The sequence below is a fragment of the Bubalus bubalis genome, chromosome 19, assembly GCF_019923935.1.
Source record: "Bubalus bubalis isolate 160015118507 breed Murrah chromosome 19, NDDB_SH_1, whole genome shotgun sequence".
Lineage (NCBI taxonomy): Eukaryota > Metazoa > Chordata > Mammalia > Artiodactyla > Bovidae > Bubalus > Bubalus bubalis.
Window position 1 is genome coordinate 12,295,187 of NC_059175.1, and position 20,412 is coordinate 12,315,598.

Here is a 20,412-nt window from a genome sequence, read left to right on the forward strand (position 1 = left end):
ACTATGCACAGCACTGCTCTCTGAATTCATCCACCCATCTGCAAAGCAATACCTGCGAGACTCTCAAATGAAAACCAGTGCCAGTTAATTCTCTGCCCATATGTGCAGCACTTGCTTATAACTCAAATCCTGCTGTTCAAAGGGATTTGCTGGCTCTTGGATGTTTGAGTGCCAGGACACTTTATAGACCGCTGCTTCTGACCTGGTAAAGGAAGCCTTAGTGGTGGGTGGGCAGGCGCTGGATAGGTAATTAACTCCGTGATTCCCAGGGGAAACTGGCATGGCGAACACACAGGCAGTACATCAAAACAGTACTTACCTAACGGAGCTACACGGGGTGCCTCATTTTGGAGGCAGTTATTGTTAAGAAAGTGATTTCCAGATTAATTAAATTGTTTGATTGCTTTGTAATTAGGTTGGAGAAGTCCTCCGTCTTCACCACAGAGAAACAAGCTGCAAATCTTTTTAAAAGGCATATGCTATACCCACTATAGATTATTAATGTGTTTTTAATAGTTGCCTGTTTACAAAATGATAGTTTCTGGTTGCCTTGATTTTCTATCAGGACTGAGGGAATCCAAGAATTAATGATAATTGCCATTTGAAACTCCTGGTGGATCAAAGAGTAAGCCCCCACTTTAATCCTTGTTGTCATTACTTGATGATCGGCTTAAATGAGTTGTGACTTTTCTATACCCTAACAAACAGCACTGTGTTCCTCATCGCTCTGCAGGAGATTCTCAGCAATAAACTGACAGGGCAGAGAACCCTGAAGTCCAAACTTCACAGGACCAAACCGAGGACTCCCTTGCAAAATGTAATGGCAGCAGATGAAGGGACAATTGAACAGTTATGCAGGGACCGCAGGCTGAGCAGACTTTGAAAAATAACAGTTCAAATCCACCTGAGAAGCTGACGTCTATGCTATCAGATCCAGCTGATGCAATAGGAGAGTTAAAAATCCTCCTCTCACTTAGCCATTTCAGAAACTGGCTACTCTCCAGATATAATTGTGGGATATTAATTAAACCTGGGCAGCTGTTTAGACTCTAAGTGGACAGAGAAAAACCTTGATTGGCCTTCAGTAGCACTCTCTTAGGGCAAGCAGTTAAGCGTTCACAACAGGCCAATATAACAGAGTATATAGCCTGTGCACGCTCAGTCACGTCCAACTCTTTGCGACCCCATGGACTGTAGCCTGCCAGGGTCCTTTGCCCATGGAATTTTCCAGGTAAGAATACTGGAGTGGGCTGCCTTTTCCTTCTCCAGAGGATCTTCCCAACCCAGGGACTGAACTCATATCTTTTTGCATCTCCTGCTTTGGCAGGCAGGTTCTTTACTACCTAGACCACCAGGCATGCCTGTACAGCAGGCCAATAAATAGACTTTCATGCCTGGGTTTTCAAGTAAAAAGAGAATTATGGACAATAAATCAAGGCTTTCTTAAAACCTGGCTTCTCTGAACCTCTTTGGTTTTTTCATCCTTGTCACATTGACTCTCCTCACGCAGTACCACTTCTCACTGTCATCTGATTAATTCGACAAATACTTATCAATCCTTTCCTAATAGAGAAGAGTGATATGATTTGACTTACATTTTAGAAAGAGCCCTCGTGCTGTTCCATGTCCAATGGGCTCTAAGCAGGCAATGAGCAGAAGCAGGGAGATCAGAAATGAGGCTATAGCATAGACAAGGTAAGAGGTGATGGTGGTTTGGAGAGAACGGAAGTAGAGCTCAGGTATGTTCTGATGGTGGACCCAAAAGGATTTACTGGAAAACTAGACCAAGTGGAATAATGAGGGAAAGGGAGGAAGCAAGGATGACTCCTAGGGAATTCCCTGGTGGTCTAGAGCTTTCACCACCAGTGCCTGGATTTGATCCCTGGTCAGGGGACCTTTAAGATCCTGCAAGCCACAAAGTGGAAAAAAAAAAAATATATATATATATATAGATAGATAGATAAATAGATAGATAGATATCCTATGTATATATCCTGTATCTATATCTATATATGTATAGGTATATAGGATGACTCCTAAATCTTAGGATTAAGCAAGATAGATAGATAGTGACTTGAACTGAGATGGAAAAGACTGAAGGAGGACAGGGTTGGGAATGTGAGGAGAAATTAACAATAACCAAGACACAGAAGCAACCCAAGTGCCTCTCAATAGATGACTGGCTTAAGGAATGTGGTGCATATATACAATGGAATATTACCTGGCCATAAAGAAGAACAAAATACTGTCATCTGTAACAACATGGATGGACCTGGAGGGCATTATGCATAGTGAAGTATGTCAGACAGAGAAAGACAAGCACCATATGAAGTCACTTATAATACATGGAATCTAAAAAGTAATACACATGAATTTACATAAGAAATGAAACTGACTCACAGATTTAGAAAACAAACTTATGGTTACCAAAGAAGAGAGGAAAGGAAGGAGGGACTAATTTGGGGTATGGGATTATTAGATACAAACTAGGTACTATCTGTAAAATAGATAAGCAATAAAGGATTTACTGTATAACACAAAGAAGTATACCTAGTTCCTTGTGATAACCTAAAATGGAAATAATCTGTAAAAACAAGTAACCAAACAAACAAAAAACAAATCACTATGCTGTATACCTGAAACACAATCTTATAAATCAATTATACTTAGTTTAAAAAATGCAAAATAAAACCCTTGAAAATTTGAGTGGGATTTATGCTCTTTTATTTATGGAGGCACCACTTCAAATCATTTTAAATATATTAAAATGTACTTTCCAGGGGGCGCCCGTGGTAAAGAATCCACCTGCCAATGCAGGAGATGCAAGAGATCCAGGTTCATCTCTGGGGTCGGGAAGGTCTCCTAGAGAAGGAAATTGCATACCACGCCAGTATTCTTGCCTGAAATATTCCATGGGTAGAGGAGCCTGGTGGGCTACAGGCCATGGGGCCACAGAGTGGGACACAACTGAGCAACTGAATGCACACACACAAAATGTACTTATGTTCCCTACTGTATGCAATAACAATGTTACACTTCTTGTACATAGCATTTATACTACTCAGCTAAACATAAAAATTCTATTACAGTTTTTTTATTGTACCTGAGAGCAAATAATATTTTTCCAGCTCACATTATTTAGTGCCTAACAGATTTGATAGCTTTGGTCTGTTTAATATGGCCAAACTAGACAACAGTGCTGGTCAAAGGTTTGCAGAGAAAGATAATTTTACAGGCTAACCACTTAAGTCTGAATATTGGTCATTTCAATCATTCTATGTCCTGTCACCATAGGTAAAATGGAATGGAACAATGATGTGTACTATATTTCATTTCTCGCTACTTCTCACTAACTTATTCTAAATGCTGGTGAAGGATAAACTCTGGTTATACATATGTATAGATACACAAAAAGCATATTTTGAATTTTCAGTGCCTAACATAGTCTGTTATACAGTACATGAGAATTGTACTGAATTTTTTCTAATTCAACAGCTATGTATTAAGTTCTTATTATATACAGAGCTTTGAGCTACCTGCTGAACAGATTAAACAGGTAAACAAGACCCAAAGTACTAGAAATCTCCTGATAGAAGATCTGTACAATACCAACTTTAGACACATCTTGTGAAATCAATTCTGGATCTCAAATGTATCAAAATTACTCACTAAAAACCAATTTTCAATGATGATACCACATGGAGGATGTAGCATGTCACAACAGGTACTTAACAAATGGACATGCCCTGCTTTTTAAGGAAGGACTGATGAGTTTATAGGGTGAAAAACATGTAGGGAGTGAGAGAGAGACCCAATAACAGGTCAATTTCTATGTCATAAGACTCTCACAGATGCCTGCTGTCTCCATTTCATGAAGCCATTCCTCTGAAATTTGTGTAGTGTATTTGAAATGCCGTGGCATTGACACAAATCCCTCGGAGATGTGTTATAATGGGTTTTCAAGAATGTTTTAGCTTTTCATTGACCCTTCCTTATTACTCTGAATTGATGTCACATCTCAAGGTGATCTCGAGTAAAGACTAGTGAATGTCAAGAGTGATGAAGAAAGTTGATTTTTAGTTGTATGTGTTCCTGCAATCTACAGTAATTCATCTTCCCGGCAATAGAGAAGAGATTACTTTTAGCCACTGTATACAGTTACTGAGGAGTGTCTGTAAGGTCAAGAAAGGGGAGATAAGAACATAGCTACCATAACACATACTCCTAAGTTTCATGCAGCTTTATGAAATGTGATGTAGTCTATTAATTTTAGATAATTAATTAGTCTCTGAATGTAGATAAAAGACCAAGTCAAAGAATGTAACCTAAGGTGTGCATATTTTTTTCTATCTTAGATGAAGGGATTTCAATTCTTTAACATAATTAGATGCAAAGAACTTGCATTTTTACCTAGAAAAAGGGTGGATGATATCAAGAAATTGGTTCCTCTCAGATTGTTTCCTTCAACTGCTGAATAATTTCTAGTCAAAGAGGAAGTATTTAAATGAAATGCTGCACGTCCTTATAACTTGCTAAATGTAATCTAGATGTATTCTCTATTATGAATCTCCTCCTTTCAGCTCCCCTTAAAAATATAAATACTAAATTTAAGGTGGTTTAATTTAACAAATGGAAAATGTACTTTTGGCTTCTGATTAAAAGGCATTCCATCTGAAGGTAACAAAATATGTGTTATGTATTTTTTAATAGTTACTTAATTATGTTCAGTTTCTAACTCCAGAAATATCTCGAGATTTAAAAGAATCTAATACATTCAATTCTACTGTTTTATAATAAAATAATATTTAATGTGCCAAGTATCTAATAAATAAAAATTATGGCTTTCAGATTCCATAAACCATACTATACAAGATCTTGGAAATACCCTGGCCCTGAGACTCTCCTCTAGTATCTTTTTTTCCCCCTCACTTTCCGCTTCCATGCCCTTGGATCAATAAATAGTTCTCAAGCTCAGATGCACAGGAGAATTACTTGGGATGGTTTAAAAATGCTGATACCTAGGCCCTAGTCTACCCTTTTTAAATGAAATGACTCTAGTAAGCTGTGAGAGTTGAGAACTTTAGAATTTCCGTGTACTCTGGTAAATCAAGCTCAAGATTTCACTAGCCATTTACAGCCCTCAAGTCTTGAAGTTTTTACACTGCCCGCTTTCTATAACTTAACTTCCCTGCCTCTTATTTCAGCTATACTAATTCAATGTCCCTTTTATATATTCACTTCACTTTGACCTCCAAGTAGTCTCAAAACTGGACTAAGGCCAGAAATTTCTTCCCCATCAGCTAAACAAACAGCATCCCACCATGTCAACACTCTAGAAGTCCCACCTGTCCACAGGCGTCACAGGTCAATCAAGTAAGTTATTACACGTCTTCTACTGGCGTCCTATTGTTACTCTCTCTAAACTCAAAAATTATTTCCACAATTTCTCCTCTCTTCTAAAAGAGGAACACCCCCACCCCAAGCTAAGCTGTGTATCACTCCTCTGTTCCTGGGTTAAGGTTAAAAGCCTCTGTATAAGGAAATCGTAGGGAAGAATACACTCATTAACCACAACTGTGTTTATACTTTTACTATCAACTCTAATCATTTGACTGCTTAAAGCTGAAATGCCAGCTATCTTTATAATTTGTATCTAACAGTATATGAAGAAGATATTAGCCTTAAAACTATACATCTCATTCTTTCATTTTTTAAACAAGCAGAATGCCTAATATTTGGCCTAGGTAAAGGCTATGGTTTTTCCAGTGGTCATGTATGGATGTGAGAGTTGGACTGTGAAGAAAGCTGAGCGCCAAAGAATTGATGCTTTTGAACTGTGGTGTTGGAGAAGACTCTTGAGAGTCTCTTGGACTGCAAGGAGATCCAACCAGTCCATCCTAAAGGAGATCAGTCCTGGGTGTTCATTAGAAGGACTGATGCTGAAGCTGAAACTCCAATACTTTGGCCACCTCATGTGAAGAGTTGACTCATTGGAAAAGACCCTGATGCTGGGAGGGATTGGGGGCAGGAGGAGAAGGGGACGACAGAGGATGAGATGGCTGGATGGCATCACCGACTCGATGGACACGAGTTTGAGTGAACTCCAGGAGTTGGTGATGGACAGGGAGGCCTGGCGTGCTGTGATTCATGGGGTCGCAAAGAGTCAGACACGACTGAGCAACTGAACTGAACTGAACATTAGAACATATAATATTATTAGAAAGGTTAAAACCAACGCATGTGGCAGGGGGGACTCAATTGAACCAGTGATTATCAGAAGCAAAACTAAAATCATTCTAATTATTCTAATCATTCCTTCTTGCAGAAAACATGATTAACCCTTATCCATAATAGGGATGTGTCCATTCAGGGCCTTACTCTATTTACAATCTGTACATGTGTCCATATTTTTAGCATACAATCCCAAGTAACTGATGGATGTGGTGAGGGGCACTTGTTTGCAACTCTGAGATTCTGAATGCACAGATATCAACCTTCAGTGAACCACTACCTTAAGGAGCCACAGCTATTAATTCTAATGTGTTGAACCTTTCAGGCATAGTGGGGTGTGTTGAGGCAGGGGAAAAGTTGTGATTATTCTTTTAAAAAGCACAACAGAGTCTTTAAGGTCCTCTGAATTAAAAATTAGGTACATACTTTGGTATAATGAATCATTTAACAAATACTTATCTTATTAAATGTAAGAGCTGATACAATAAAACTACTAGAAAGAAACAGAAAAAAACTCCTTAACATTAGTTTTGGTAACATTTTTTTAAAAAAAATTTTATTGGCATATAGTTGATTTACAATGATGTGTTAGTTTCAGGTATAAGTGAATCAGTTACCCATATATATAAATCCACTCTTTAAAATTCTTTTCCCATATGAGCCATTACAGAGTACTGAGTAGACTTCCCCGTGGTATGCAGTAGGTCTTTATTAGTTATCTGTTTTATAAATAATAGTGTGGATGTGTTAATCCTAATCTTCCAATTTATCCCTCCTTCCTATTTTCATCCTGGTAACCATAAGTTTAACCATAAGGGCTTTCCTGGTGGCTCAGATGGTAAAGCATCTGCCTACAATGCAGAAGACCCAGGTTCAATTCCTGGGTCGGGAAGATCCTCTGGCGAAGGAAAGGGCAACCCACTCCAGTATTCTTGCCTGGAAAGTCCCATGGATGGAGGAGCGTAGTAGGCTACAGTCCACGGGGTCGCAAAGAGTCGGACACAACTGAGCAACTTCACTTTCACTTTCAACCATAAGTTTGTTTTCTATATCTGTAACTATTTTTCTTCTGTAGATAAGTTCATTTGTACCCCTTTTAAAGATTCTGCACATAAGTGATAACATATGATATTTTTCTCTGACTTATTTCACTCAGTATGACACTCTCTGCTGCTGCTAAGTCATTTCAGTCATGTCTGACTCTATGAAACCCCATAGACAACAGCCCACCAGGCTCCCCCATCCCTGGGATTCTCCAGGTAAGAACACTGGAGTGGGTTGCCATTTCCTTCTCCAATGCATGAAAGTGACAAGTCAAAGTGAAGTCGCTCAATCGTGTCCCACTCTTAGTGACCTCATGGACTGCAGCCTACCAGGCTCATCCATCCATGGGATTTACCAGGCAAGAGTACTGGAGTGGGGTGCCATTGTGTTCTCCACATTGCTGCAAATGACATTATTTCATTCTTTTTATGGCTGAGCAGTGTTCTATTGTATACACAAACCACATCTTCTTTATCCATTTCTCTACTGATGGACATTTAGGTTGCTTCTATGTCCTGGCTATAGCAAGAAAACAGCACTGCAATGAACCCTGGGGTGCATGTATCTTTTCTAATTATGATTTTCTCCAGATATACATCCAGGATTGGGATTGCTGGATCATGTGATAGCTCTATTTTTCATTTGTTAAAGAACCTCCATACTGTTCTCTATAATAGCTGTAGCAATTTATAGTCCCTCTAACAGCAAAGGACCATTCCCTTTTCTCCACACCCTCTCCAGTATCTATTATTTATAGATGTTTTCACATTCTGACTGGTGTGAGGTGATACCTCATTATAGTTCTGATTTGCATTCCTCTAACAATTAGTGATGTTGAACATCTTTTCCTGTGCATTTTATTGGCAATAATTCTTTGGCTATGACACCAAAAGAGCAAGCGACAAAAGCAAAAATAAACAAATGAGACTATATCAAACTAAAAAGCTTCACAACAAAAGAAACAATCAGCAAAAGGAAAAGACAATTTACTGAATGAGCTAAAATATGTGCAAATTATGTCTCTGATAAGGGGTTAATATTAAAAAATAATACAATTCAATAGCAAACCACCAATCTGATTAAAAAAGGGGAAATAACTTGAATAGATATCTTCCCACAGAAGACAAACAAATGGCCATCAGGCACATGAAAAGGTGCTCACCATCACTAAGCATCAGGGAAATGCAGACAAAGACCACAGAGAGATTTCATATCACGACTGTCAGAAAGGTTATTATCAAAAAGACGAGGGATAACGAGTGTTGGCGACGATGTGGAGAAAAGAGAATCTTGATTCATCATTGGTGAGAATAAACTGGTGCAGCTACTGTGGAAAACACCATGGAGACTCCTCAAAAATTAACCACAGAAATGCCATATGTTCCAGCAATTCCGCTTCTGGGTGTTAGCCTGAAGAAAATGACATCACCATCTCAAAAAGACATCTGCACTTCCATGTTCAGTGCAGCTTTATTTACAGTAACCAAGACACAGTTGGTGATGGACAGGGAAGGAAGCCTGGTGTACTGCAGTCCATGCAGATGCAGAGTTGGACATGACTGAGTTGAACTGAAGACACATTAACAACCTAAGTGTCCCCTGATGGATGAATGGACACACTCACACACAATGGGATGTTATCTGGTCACAAAGAAAAGATATTCTGCCTACTGTGACAACATGGGCTGGACCTGGACCTTACTAGAGTAAGCAAAATAAGACAGAGAAAGACAAATATTGTATATTCTTTCTTATCTGTGGAGTCTAAAAAACTCAGAAATACAGAGTAGAAATTTGCTTTCCAGTTGCTAGGGGTTGAGGAAATGGGGAGATGTTTAAAAGATACAAATTTCTAGTTATAAGGTAAATAAGTTTGGGGATTTAATGTACAGTATGGTGACTATAATTAACAATACTGTATTATATATTTAAAAATTGTTAAGAGAGTAAAGCTTAAAGGTTATCACCATACAAACAAAAATTGTAATTATGTAAGGGGATATAGGAGTTAACTAACCTAATTGTGGTAATAATTTCACAATACATACACGTATCAAATCATCATGTTATATACCTTAAACTTGCATATGTTATATGTCATCAATATCTCAATAAAGCTTGAGAGAGAAAAAGAGTCAATATCTGCTGGATACCTTTCTAGATCTAGTAAGTAATTGATACTGGGAGACTCCTTCAAGTGATGTTGGCAAAGATGCTGGATGAAAAGGAACACTGGTATTCTGGAGACTGTTTAAGCTAGAGTTCTGTATCCTGAGAATACTCAAAGGGTCAAAAATGGACAATCACTTTGGGTGTCAGGTCAGCGTGAATGTAACACAGACCAGCACTAAGCAGCTGGACAGGAAAGTACTGCCATATTTTCCTCCTTTTTGGCTACAGTGTGGTAGACCCCTAGTAGCCTTTGGAGGAAGTTAGATGAATCACACCATCCCTGATAATGCTCTCACCCACCAGGCAGGAAGGAAAGACCCAACAGAACATGACGGGATACCGCACTTCTGGTGATGTGTATCCAGTGGACATAAAATGCGGAAGCCACACATTCAGAAGAGAGAAGAATGTGCGGCTGCATAGGGGCAACCTTTCATCTGACTCAAAGGACAATTGCAGGAGAAAGGAAGTGGTCCTTTTGAAGCAGAGGAAACTGAGGAAAGGGACAGAGTCTCAAAAGCAGATAGCACATTATTACACGTCTTCATTTTATTATAAAAACAATTATATGCATTGTAAAAACGTTCAGAGAGTTAAAGGTGGTATTACAAAAAATAAAGGTGGTATAGAAAACAGTTAAAGGTGGTATGTGAAATTCTTTTCCAGACTCTGATTCTCATGTTGCTTCAATCAAACACTTTATGGGCCAGGTGCTGCAACAAGCTATGGCTCCATGTCGTCTCCCCGGCCCCAGTTCCACTCTTCAGATGCACGGATTCACCCAGAAATACATATAGATATACAAGTATATACAATGCATATTTTTAAAAATTGCCAAATAATGCTGTGCCATATACGATTTCCCTTGAGCAAGCAGCACGGATTTGAAATGTGCAGGTTCACTTACATGTGGATTTTCTTCTATAGTAAATACTCTTTACCACCACATGTGTTCAGCAGTTGGTTGATTCTGGATATGGATCACAAATACAGAGAAACTGCCAATCAGAAGAACCTCAGATATAGAGGGCCAATTCTAAGCTATACTCGGATGTTCAACTGCACAGAGGGTGGGCACCTCTGTTTTGTTGTTCAAGGGTCAACTGTTTATATATAGATATATATGTTCTAAGCTCAGCTGGTAAAGAATCCACCTGCAATGCAGGAGATCCCTGTTCGATTCCTGGGTCAGGAAGATCTCCTGGAGAAGGGTTAGGCTATGCACTCCAGTATTCTTGAGTTTCCTTGCTGGCTCAAATGGTAAATAATACAGGAGACCTGGGTTTGAACCCTGGGTTGGGAAGATCCCCTGGAGGACGGTGTGGCAACCCGCTCCAGTATTCTTGCCTGGAGAATCCCATGGACAGAGGAGCCTGGGGGGCTACAGTCCACGGGGTCGCAAAGAGTCAGACACGACTAAACACAGCACAGCACAGCACATTCTATAATTGATGTTTTTTGTTAATAATCTAGCTACAACTTTCTGTATCAGTTCATCTAAATCTGTCATCTCTAGTATCAAATAAAATTTCAATATGTCATATACCATAATTTACTCAGTCTTAAATGGCAACCCACTCCCGTGCTTGGAAAATCCCATGGAGGTAGGAGCTGATGAGCTACAGTCCTTGGGGTCGCAAAGAGTCAGACACGACTGAGCGACTTCACTCACTCACTCACTATTAACAGATATTTAGACTGATTTCAGTGTTTTGATTATTCAATGAATATCTTCTGTATACTCAGGTGATTATACCCAGGAGTTAAACTCCTAGAAGCAGGACTACACTGGCCCCCAAAGTCAGTTCACTTTTTACTTTGGTGCATATAGCTAAACTGCTCTCCAAAGACACTGCCCTAATTTATACTCTCACTAGTGGCATTGGGAACACCATCTCCCCTCAATCTTATCAACACTGCATTTTTTTCAGATTTTGGTGGTATCATCTTGTTTTGATGTGAATTTGTTTAGGATAAGTGAAACTGAACATTTTCTAAAATCTTACGTGACCATTTGTTCCTTTTTGTCCAAATTACCTGCTTCATACTTGACTACTCTGAGTCATCATGCTAGTCTTTTTCTGCAATTAATTTGTAGTTTTTGTTTTTGTACACTGAGGAAATTCTTTGAACACACTAAAGACATTTCTTCCATTTGTGCTTATCTTTTAATATTGTTAATATGAACTCTTCTGCAGAGAAAATTTTACTTAATCAGATTTAACAATCATTTTCCTTTATGGCTTATAAGGTTTTGTACCTTATTCAGACAGGTCTTCCCACCCTCCCAAATTATTTTCTAAGTGCAACCATATTTTCTTCTAGTTCTTAATTTTTTTGATACCCTCTGTATTTTATGGGATCTTAGTTCACCCACTAGCAAGCAAACCCATGACTCCTGCAGTGGAAGCATGAAGTCCTAACCGATGGACAACCAGGGAATTCCCTATGGTTGGTCTTTAATTTTTTTTTTTTTTCCTGTATCTACATGGGATTTATTTAAGGAGTAAGCTATAGCAATCCAGGTAACTTCTTTTTCAAATAGTTAATCAACTGATTCAAAACTACTGACTTTAATAATCTACATTTTTCCCAATGACTTAAGTAAGGTATATTTAAGGTATGCTGAGTAACATGATGCCATCAAGGGGCTGGTTGTAGGAAGTTAGGACAGGGCAGTAAATGATGAGGAGCTTAGAGAATGCATCAAGATCAAACTAGAGAAATATGAAGGCCAGCTGGAAAAATCTTTCAGTGCAATATTTCAGGTGATTCTTAACCTGGACAGGACGATGGGCGTCTCTGCTTTTATTAAGTATTCCAGGTGATACTTAGGCACACTAGAGTTTCAGCATGGCTTTAGAACATTCATTCTTAATATTGGTTTTACATTCAAATAGCCTAGGGAACTTAAAAAAGAATCCAATGACCAAGTCACACTTCAGTCCAATTAAATCAGAATGGAGATTGAGGTGAGGGAAGCATCAGTCATTTTTAAAGCTTCCCAGGCAATTCCACTGTGCACTCAAGTTGGAGAAGCACTGCTTTAGATTCAGCTAAAGAAAGTGAATTGTATAGATTAAGCTGTTCTCTCACCTTTCGACGTATCTAATTCCCCTGGGGAGCCCTTAAAAAGATACATACTGATGCCAGGTCAGACAGATGAAGTTTCTGATTTAATTGGTCTGGGACCTGGGTATTTCTCTTTTTTTTTAAGCTCCACAGGTTATTATAATATGCAGCAAGGCTTTAGGCCCGGCAATGCAGTCATTCTCAAACTGCAGAGTGCATCAGAATTACTTTGAGGATTTACTGGACCACAGATTACTGGGCACTATCCCCATGGTTACTCAGTGAGGATGGGTGGGAGCCTGAGAGTTTGTATTTCTAACTAGTCTTCTGGTGTCGCTGATCTGCTGATCCGCAGATCACCTGTGGCTCATATGGTAAAAAACCCATCTGCAGTGCAGGAGACTTGAGTTCGATCTCTGGATCAGGAAGATCCTCTCGAGGAGAGAATGGCTACCCACTCCAGTATTCTTGACTGAAGAATCCCCTTGGACAGAGGAGCCTGGCAGACTACAGTCCATGGGGTTGCAAAGAGTGAGACATGACTGAGCGGCTAATATTTTTTTAAATTTCACACTCGTGTGTGTCATGACAAACCATGGGATGTTTTTCTTTAGTTAAAAGACATAATTAAGTTCATGTCTTAAAAAATAACAGCTTCAATTAGAAGAGAGATTTGAGAGGCAATAAGAGCCTGCAAAAGATGGAGCCCAGTTCTCATTTCACCACAAAAGCCCTGAGCAACTGGGTGGGGAATGAAGCCAGGTTTAAAACATATTTCAGGGAAAACTCAGCAGGGAGGGTTTAACAAAAGACGATGTCAAAGCTGCTAGCTTGGGTGGATCACATGGATGATGTTGCCAATATCTGAGAATAAACAGAGCTGGTGATAAGAAACTTGGTATTGAATAACAGTTGGATTTAAGGTGCTGGTGGGACATATTCATAAGGAGAAAGTACTAGTAAGTACAAACAGGCATCTGTGCTCAGAGGAAAGGCCGAGATAAAAACTGCAGGAAAACTCATCACACATATGAATCAAAAGACAGTGGGCAAGAAGTGACTGTCACAAGTAGAAGGGTGACAAAGGATGCCACCCAAGGGATCCTAAGAGTTTTTTTTAAATGAATGAAAAAACTAAAAGGAGCCAACAGAAAGACAGAAATATAGAAGGAAGTATCATAGGAATCAAGGGAAGAGAAACAGTCAAGAGTTAGAAAGTGCTTCCTAATATCAAAACCTGCAAGGGTGCTCACACTGAGTAATATTATTTTAAAAACATACCATTGCATTCAACCAGTAGGAGGTCATGATTTTAGCAGAGCAGTAGGACAGGAGTGGTGTCATGCCTGGGTAATCCTCGGTGAATCTTGGTCAATGTTGGACCTGAACTAGTTTTCCAAGGGTACTGGAGTAGGAATATTTGGCTTTGTTTTACTGTGACATTAAACGAATATAACATCTACATTTGGTTATTAATTTAATTAAGTTATAATTTTTATAACACTTCACATGTTGTAATGGCTCATAATTTCACAGAATGATTTAAAACCTAATATTAAAAATGTGCTATCAGGCAGAAAATCAAATTAGGGGTTGGCTTTCACATTTTCTGATAGGAAGCTATAGCAAACCAAAATGTTTCCTCTACAGGCTAGAATACCTAATAGTTGAACCTTAGCACAGGACAATTTTGCTCAGGGTATCTTTAATTAACCACAGCTCTTTTACTAGAAAATATATGAAAAAGTTCTGCTAAATAGTTTTGCAATGTCTTCCAACAGCAATTAACTCAGACCAAAGGAAACAAGAAAGAAAAGACATTTTTATTCAGCAATGTATGTCTTAAAAAACCAGTCCACTCTTCACCCAGATCAAACACTATCCTCCAGCAGTAGCAAGCTTTTCTAGGTGCTGTTAGGGTAGAAAACAGGAGCATACAGCAGCATATGCCCATCACCACCATGGGGCTGATTAAGGATAAATTAGACTGAGGGGATAACTTCAGTAGTGCTACTGATACTGGGAAATGCTAGACATAAAACTGTTTAACTGCTTTAAACTGGAGGCAGATGGTGAGGGTGGAAGCAATATGCACACAGGATCTTGCTGGTGGAACATTTAAAATCCATAGAAAAGGAACTGCTCATTTTTAAAATAAATTACAAAAATCCAGTTCTAAAGCTAACACACACTCATTGCTGAGGACTTGAAAATACCTAAAATTACAAGAATGAAATGAGTAATTCTAAAAATGTAATGTGGGGGTTTTTCTTTGGCCTATTTTTTGATAGCGTGTACATGTATACACAAACATATTTTTAAATAGGATTATAAACCACATTCAGCTTTTGTAGCCTGCTCTTTGTAATTAGGTTGTGATTAAAATTTTCCTATGCCATTAAATATTTTTTTAGATATGATGATTTTTTAATGACTGCAAACCATTCATTATACAGATGGACTACAAATTAAGCATCACTTTTCTTACTATTTAACATTTAAGCTGTTTCTATTTTTGTGACATTATAAATAATGCTGCAATTAACATCCTGAAACATGGATTTCTGAGCATTTTTCTGAGGATTTCCTTAAATTATATTTCATGAAGAGCAAATGATAGTTCAAGTGATATGAACTATGTTTAGGGTTCCTGACATAAAATATCACTCTGCTTTCTAAAAAGACTGTAAATTCATATCAGTGTATTGAGAATATCCATTTCACTATACCATCACCAGAAAATTATTACCACATATGCTTTTTAATATTTGCAAATCCAGGTGAAAAGTGGCATTTCATTATCTTGATTTGCATTCATTTGATTAGTGAATGACTGAACTTTGCATTTGTTTACTTGTCATTTCCATTTCTTCCTTTGCGAGCTGTCTGTCCCTGTATTTTGCCTATTTATTTGGAGGGATATTAGAATTTTTTCTTAAATTATTTAGATGAGCTCTTTACTAAACTTCTGCCCATTATATTTGTCGCAGGTATTTTCTGTTACTAGTTAGCATTTTCATTTTGTTTATGGTATCTAACTTACAGAACTTTAAATTCAACATATTCATATTATCAATCTTTTCCTTAGCAAGTTCTTCTACATTTTTATGCTCAGAAATTATTTCCCCATTCTAAATATGTTAAATATTCAACCGCATATTAATTTTACTTTGTAGGGTATAATGCTTGACAGATACCTTAAGGTACATACAGACCATTTTAGCATATAGTACGGGGGAAGCTCACCTCACATATTTTCATACAGATAGCCAATTTCAAACCATTTGCCAATCGAGCTTTTTCTTTCTCAGCGGTGTGTGATGTTTCCCTCATCATTCTATCTTCAAGCTCTGTCAACTTTTATTTCACCTGTGAACGGCTGCTCGCGCTGTTATTACTATGATGTGTACTAATCTCAGGTAGTCAGGTCTGACTCACTGAATTTACTTGGCCAACCGTATTGGCCAAGTACTTCCAAATGTACTCTAGAATCATCATGCCAAGCACCACAGTGAGCATTTGTCATGTTTATGGTCACCCAGTATCTTCTGAACAGCCTCCTTACATAAGAAAAATTCCCTATATCATGAGACCTGTCTCCCCAAAGTTGGTGCCACAACCCACTTTTCCAGCTTTCCTTGTATCTAGAGCACAAGTGAAGTCTAACCTCAACTTCAGCTCAAAGGAAGGTAGTATGAGTACAGAGGCGCTGGAGGAATCAGTTCTGGTGGCAAAGTTGTCCCTCTTTGGGGGCGACAGTGTCAGAGTTTCTGGAATCCAGAGATCAGGGTCAGCAGCAGCCACGACCAGTGCTGAACACCAGGATACGGCTGGGGACTGCGGCCTTCAGGCCACGTGGCCTTCAGTGCTCACTCTCTGGCCCTGCTGACAATTCTGTGAGCTACATAATACACCTTAAAATATCCCTCTGCATAAACTAGATAAGAGTGCATGTGGTGCTTGCAACAAAGGCCACAGTTGCACACACACACATACACACACATGAAGATTTTGATGGGAACTAAGAACTGTAATATAATTTGGGGAAATAATTTTTAGCCTTTTCTCCAACAAATATGACATATCTTTTCATTATGCAAAAATAGTTCACATTTCAAATAAAGTTTTGTTGTTTCTTCATAGAAATCTCTTTCAAATCTCCTTCTAGTTATTCAAAGGTATGGTGTTTTATGACTTTTTTGTGGGGAATAGGGAGTATGAGGAATGAGAGTGGAATGCTATCATGAATTGATGCCTTTCTTTCACTATCCTTTCTAACTGGTTACAATTGGCAATATACAGTAAGATTAATTTCTGTATATTCATCATGTATACAATCTATTTAATGAGTTCTTTTGTTAATTTTAACACATACCTTATCCTGTTGGATAGTCTAGGTTATTTATATCATCTGTATTTAGCAAATTTTACTGTCTTTGAATTACAGATTTTTGTTTCAGTTTTATGTTTCTGCTTGTCTGCAAAGAACCTCTAGGATAAAGTTAAATATTAATGGGGAGAGATTTTCACAGAATGCCTCTAGTATTTTCTACAGTAAGACTAAGTTAGGTATGTCTTACTACATTACAGAATTCTTTGTTCATTCTCATTCTCAAAAGAATTTTTAGCTGAAATGGATGTTTAATTTTATAGTGTTCTTTCACCATCTATTCTGATGAACTGCTGACCCACTATTATGATGTATTAGTTATGTTCATACTATTAAAACAATCAGCATTCTTGGGATAAACCTCAGGAGTTTACAGTAAATGATTCTTACAATGTTCTATTAAATTTTAACATTCACATTTCAAAAATGAATTGGGTTGGTGGTTTTCTTATTTTGTGCTGTGTGAGTATTTTCTTAATGTACCAGGAAATCATTGTTTTACATGCTATTAAAGATAAAGTTATCTTTAAGCGTTTAAGACAAATACCTGAATGCATATTTTACTGATTAATAAATTCAAAAGGGATGCAGTATAACTGTTGTTTCCTACCCTACTTTTCAAAATCAATCAAGGAGGTCAGCGTATATATACTTTTGCCACACCTTCATCTCTCATTTTAGTCGATATTGGTTCCACTCTATATTGCTATTGGTGAGTCATTATTTATACTACTATGCTTTTAAAAAACCTTTTCAAACTTTTATTTTGCTATTAATACTCACCACTGTACACTTTTACTCCATCCTTCCAATTCTTTAGTTCTTCATTTTAAATTAACTCTCAGTCATTTTCTACTCATCTTTAAGTGAGTTTCTCAGGAAAGATATGGAAAGTATATTTCATGAGACCTCAAACATATGAAAATGCATGAATACAAATATGTTTATATACACGAATATATATGTGTATAATATCTTAGCAAATAGAAGTCTTTGACTACAGCACCATTACAAACCAATTTGTGGAAAGTCGGAGGCCAGTATCAATTTTATTCCTTTGTAAGCAGTTAGTCTTTTCTCCCCCCCCACCCGCCGTTCAGATATTTTCCCTTCATTACTCAAAAGTTTCAAAAATTTAAATCTTGGGACTATATTTAGGGCACAGTTTTATTTCTCTGTTTCTTTTTGTTGTTGTTTTCACTCAACTTTTCTTCCAAGTTGGAAAGTCTTCCATAATAGTATCTTACATGATTGCTTCTGTGCCATTTTATCTGGTCTCCCACCAAGAGGAGATACTGCTATAAATTAATTAATGAATCCCCAACTTATCTGGCATGGATGTTAATACCATAAAGTATAGTTTCTTAAATCTAACACAGAAAACAGGGAAAGACAAATCATGATATCATTCATATATAGAATCTAAGTTTTAAAAAAAGATACAAATGAACTTATTTACAAAACAGAAATACGCAGACATTGAACAACTTATGTTTACCAAAAGGAAAACACGGGTGGGGGAGGGATAAATCAGGAGCTTGGGATGAACACACACTACTATATATAAGATCAACAACCGCATGGCACAGGAAACTCTACTCAATATTCTGTGATAACCTGTATGCATTAAAGATTCTGAAAAAGAATGAATACAGGTATAACTGAGTCACTTTGCTGTATACCTGAAACTATCACAAAATTTTAAATCAACTATACTCCAATAAAGTTTGTTTTTTTTTTAGTTAAAAAAAAGAAAAAATTCTGACACAGAAATATGAGGCTGTTGGGGCAAAGTAGGCAGTAGATGTCTCTGGTCAGCTCAGAAAGCAGCTTTCCTATTGTGGGAAGTGTCTGCCAGATACTGTGGTTGTTGGCCCAGGAATGAAGACTGCTGTAGGGCTAAGTAGTGTAGGAGGCCGAAATTCACCTTTGCTTCTGCCTATTGAGTTATCATACTGTTCCTGAGATCTAGCCATGAACTATTTTTGAATCATGTTGTGTTTTCCCTAAAGATGTGACCAATCATTGATATATTCTTAATCTCCGGTATTACTGCAGTTTCACAAATTGGGATTGGTGGGCTGTTATAAACAGTTCAATGAAAAGCATGAATAACCACCAAACACCAAACAGGTTGACCTGTATGTCAACCATTCACTCTGAGGTACGTTAAAGTCAGTGACTAAAATCAGGTTTTGTAACTTCTATTATGCTAGTTCAAATAATAACTTATATCTTGCTATTTCAGGAAACAGAATGGTAAGTAGAAGCAGGTTAGACAGGACATATTCACAACAGAAGTGGTTAAAACCTCACATTACCAGAAGAAATAAGTATCCATCATTTGTATCAACAGTAAGAATAGGAGGGATGAAATAAAATGTTTCACAGAACTACTGACAAAGCAGACTGCTTCTGGTTATGTGAAATTCACCGTCAGGAGAGGTGTGTACATTTCTCCATGTTAAAAGTCTGCTTGGGTCTCCAGAGGAGGGAGAAGAATTTACATTGGTCTTTTTCTTTTGAAATCAAAACTGTCAAATGAAATGACTAGTGATAAGCCTAAAACACATTTCCTGAATCCCACTGAAATAATGGCACAAAAGAAAGAAATGTGAACTAAGTCACATATTTTTTTTTTCAATTTCAAGAATGCTAGAATTATGTCCATTCCTGAGCCAAGTTACTGATTCCACAAGGAAGCAGGCTATTATTTTGTTTTTTTAACCAATTAAGGGACTGGCTTCATTTCCTGCTTTTGGCCTATCTAATATGATTTGCATCTCTTAACACTGAAGTGGGGCATGCTGCCTGAAGATCTCATACACACACACACTCACTCACTCACACTTCCCTCCCACCCCCTCACTCCCCACCTCTCCCTCTCTCAAAACCTTCAAAACGAAATTCATTCCTTTAATGACTGGTTGGTCACTCCGGTAACTATTGTAGAGTTCCAGAATATTCCCACATGTGCAAAAGGAGGTTTTCAAGCCTAAAAGCTCCAGTTAATAGATCTATTTACCACTAACTGAGATGTAACACTATTCCAATTAATCAAGGGAAAAGCCTTCAAGGTGGCCTGGGATGCCTAGGCAACAGGCAACCAGTTTTCCCATCAAAAGTCCAAATGGAGCATCCATTCTCAAATGATGATAAAAAAAAGTGACCATATCTAGAAAACGCTTGTGGGGTGTTCAGTCATGTCCCCCTGCCTCCATTTAGATCTGCAGAGGCCAACCTACTGTCCCAACCAACATTTTTCTTAATATTTTAGATGCTGAGAAAACATTTTCCTTCAGACCCTAAAGCATGACCCCAATAAAGAACATAAGACCAATATGAATCAATACCAAAAACACAGGGTGAAAACAACCCCTTTAAAACAAACAAACAAACAAATAAAAATTCAGGAATATGGAACTAAAGCCTTAAAAGAAATACTTTAAAAGATTATTAGGAAAAAAATACATGTAATTCAGTCTCCTCCTTTAAGAGAAATT

At 37.8% G+C, this 20,412-nt stretch overlaps 1 protein-coding gene and 1 non-coding gene across 24 annotated transcripts in view; one reads left to right on the forward strand and one right to left on the reverse strand.

Moving 5' to 3' along the window:
• MAST4 (microtubule associated serine/threonine kinase family member 4) overlaps window positions 1-20,412 on the reverse strand; it is a 614,032-nt gene that overhangs the window by 83,722 nt on the left and 509,898 nt on the right. The window lies entirely within an intron of this gene.
• Window positions 7,052-7,124, forward strand: TRNAC-ACA. The gene has a single exon. It is a non-coding gene; the product is annotated as a tRNA-Cys (tRNA).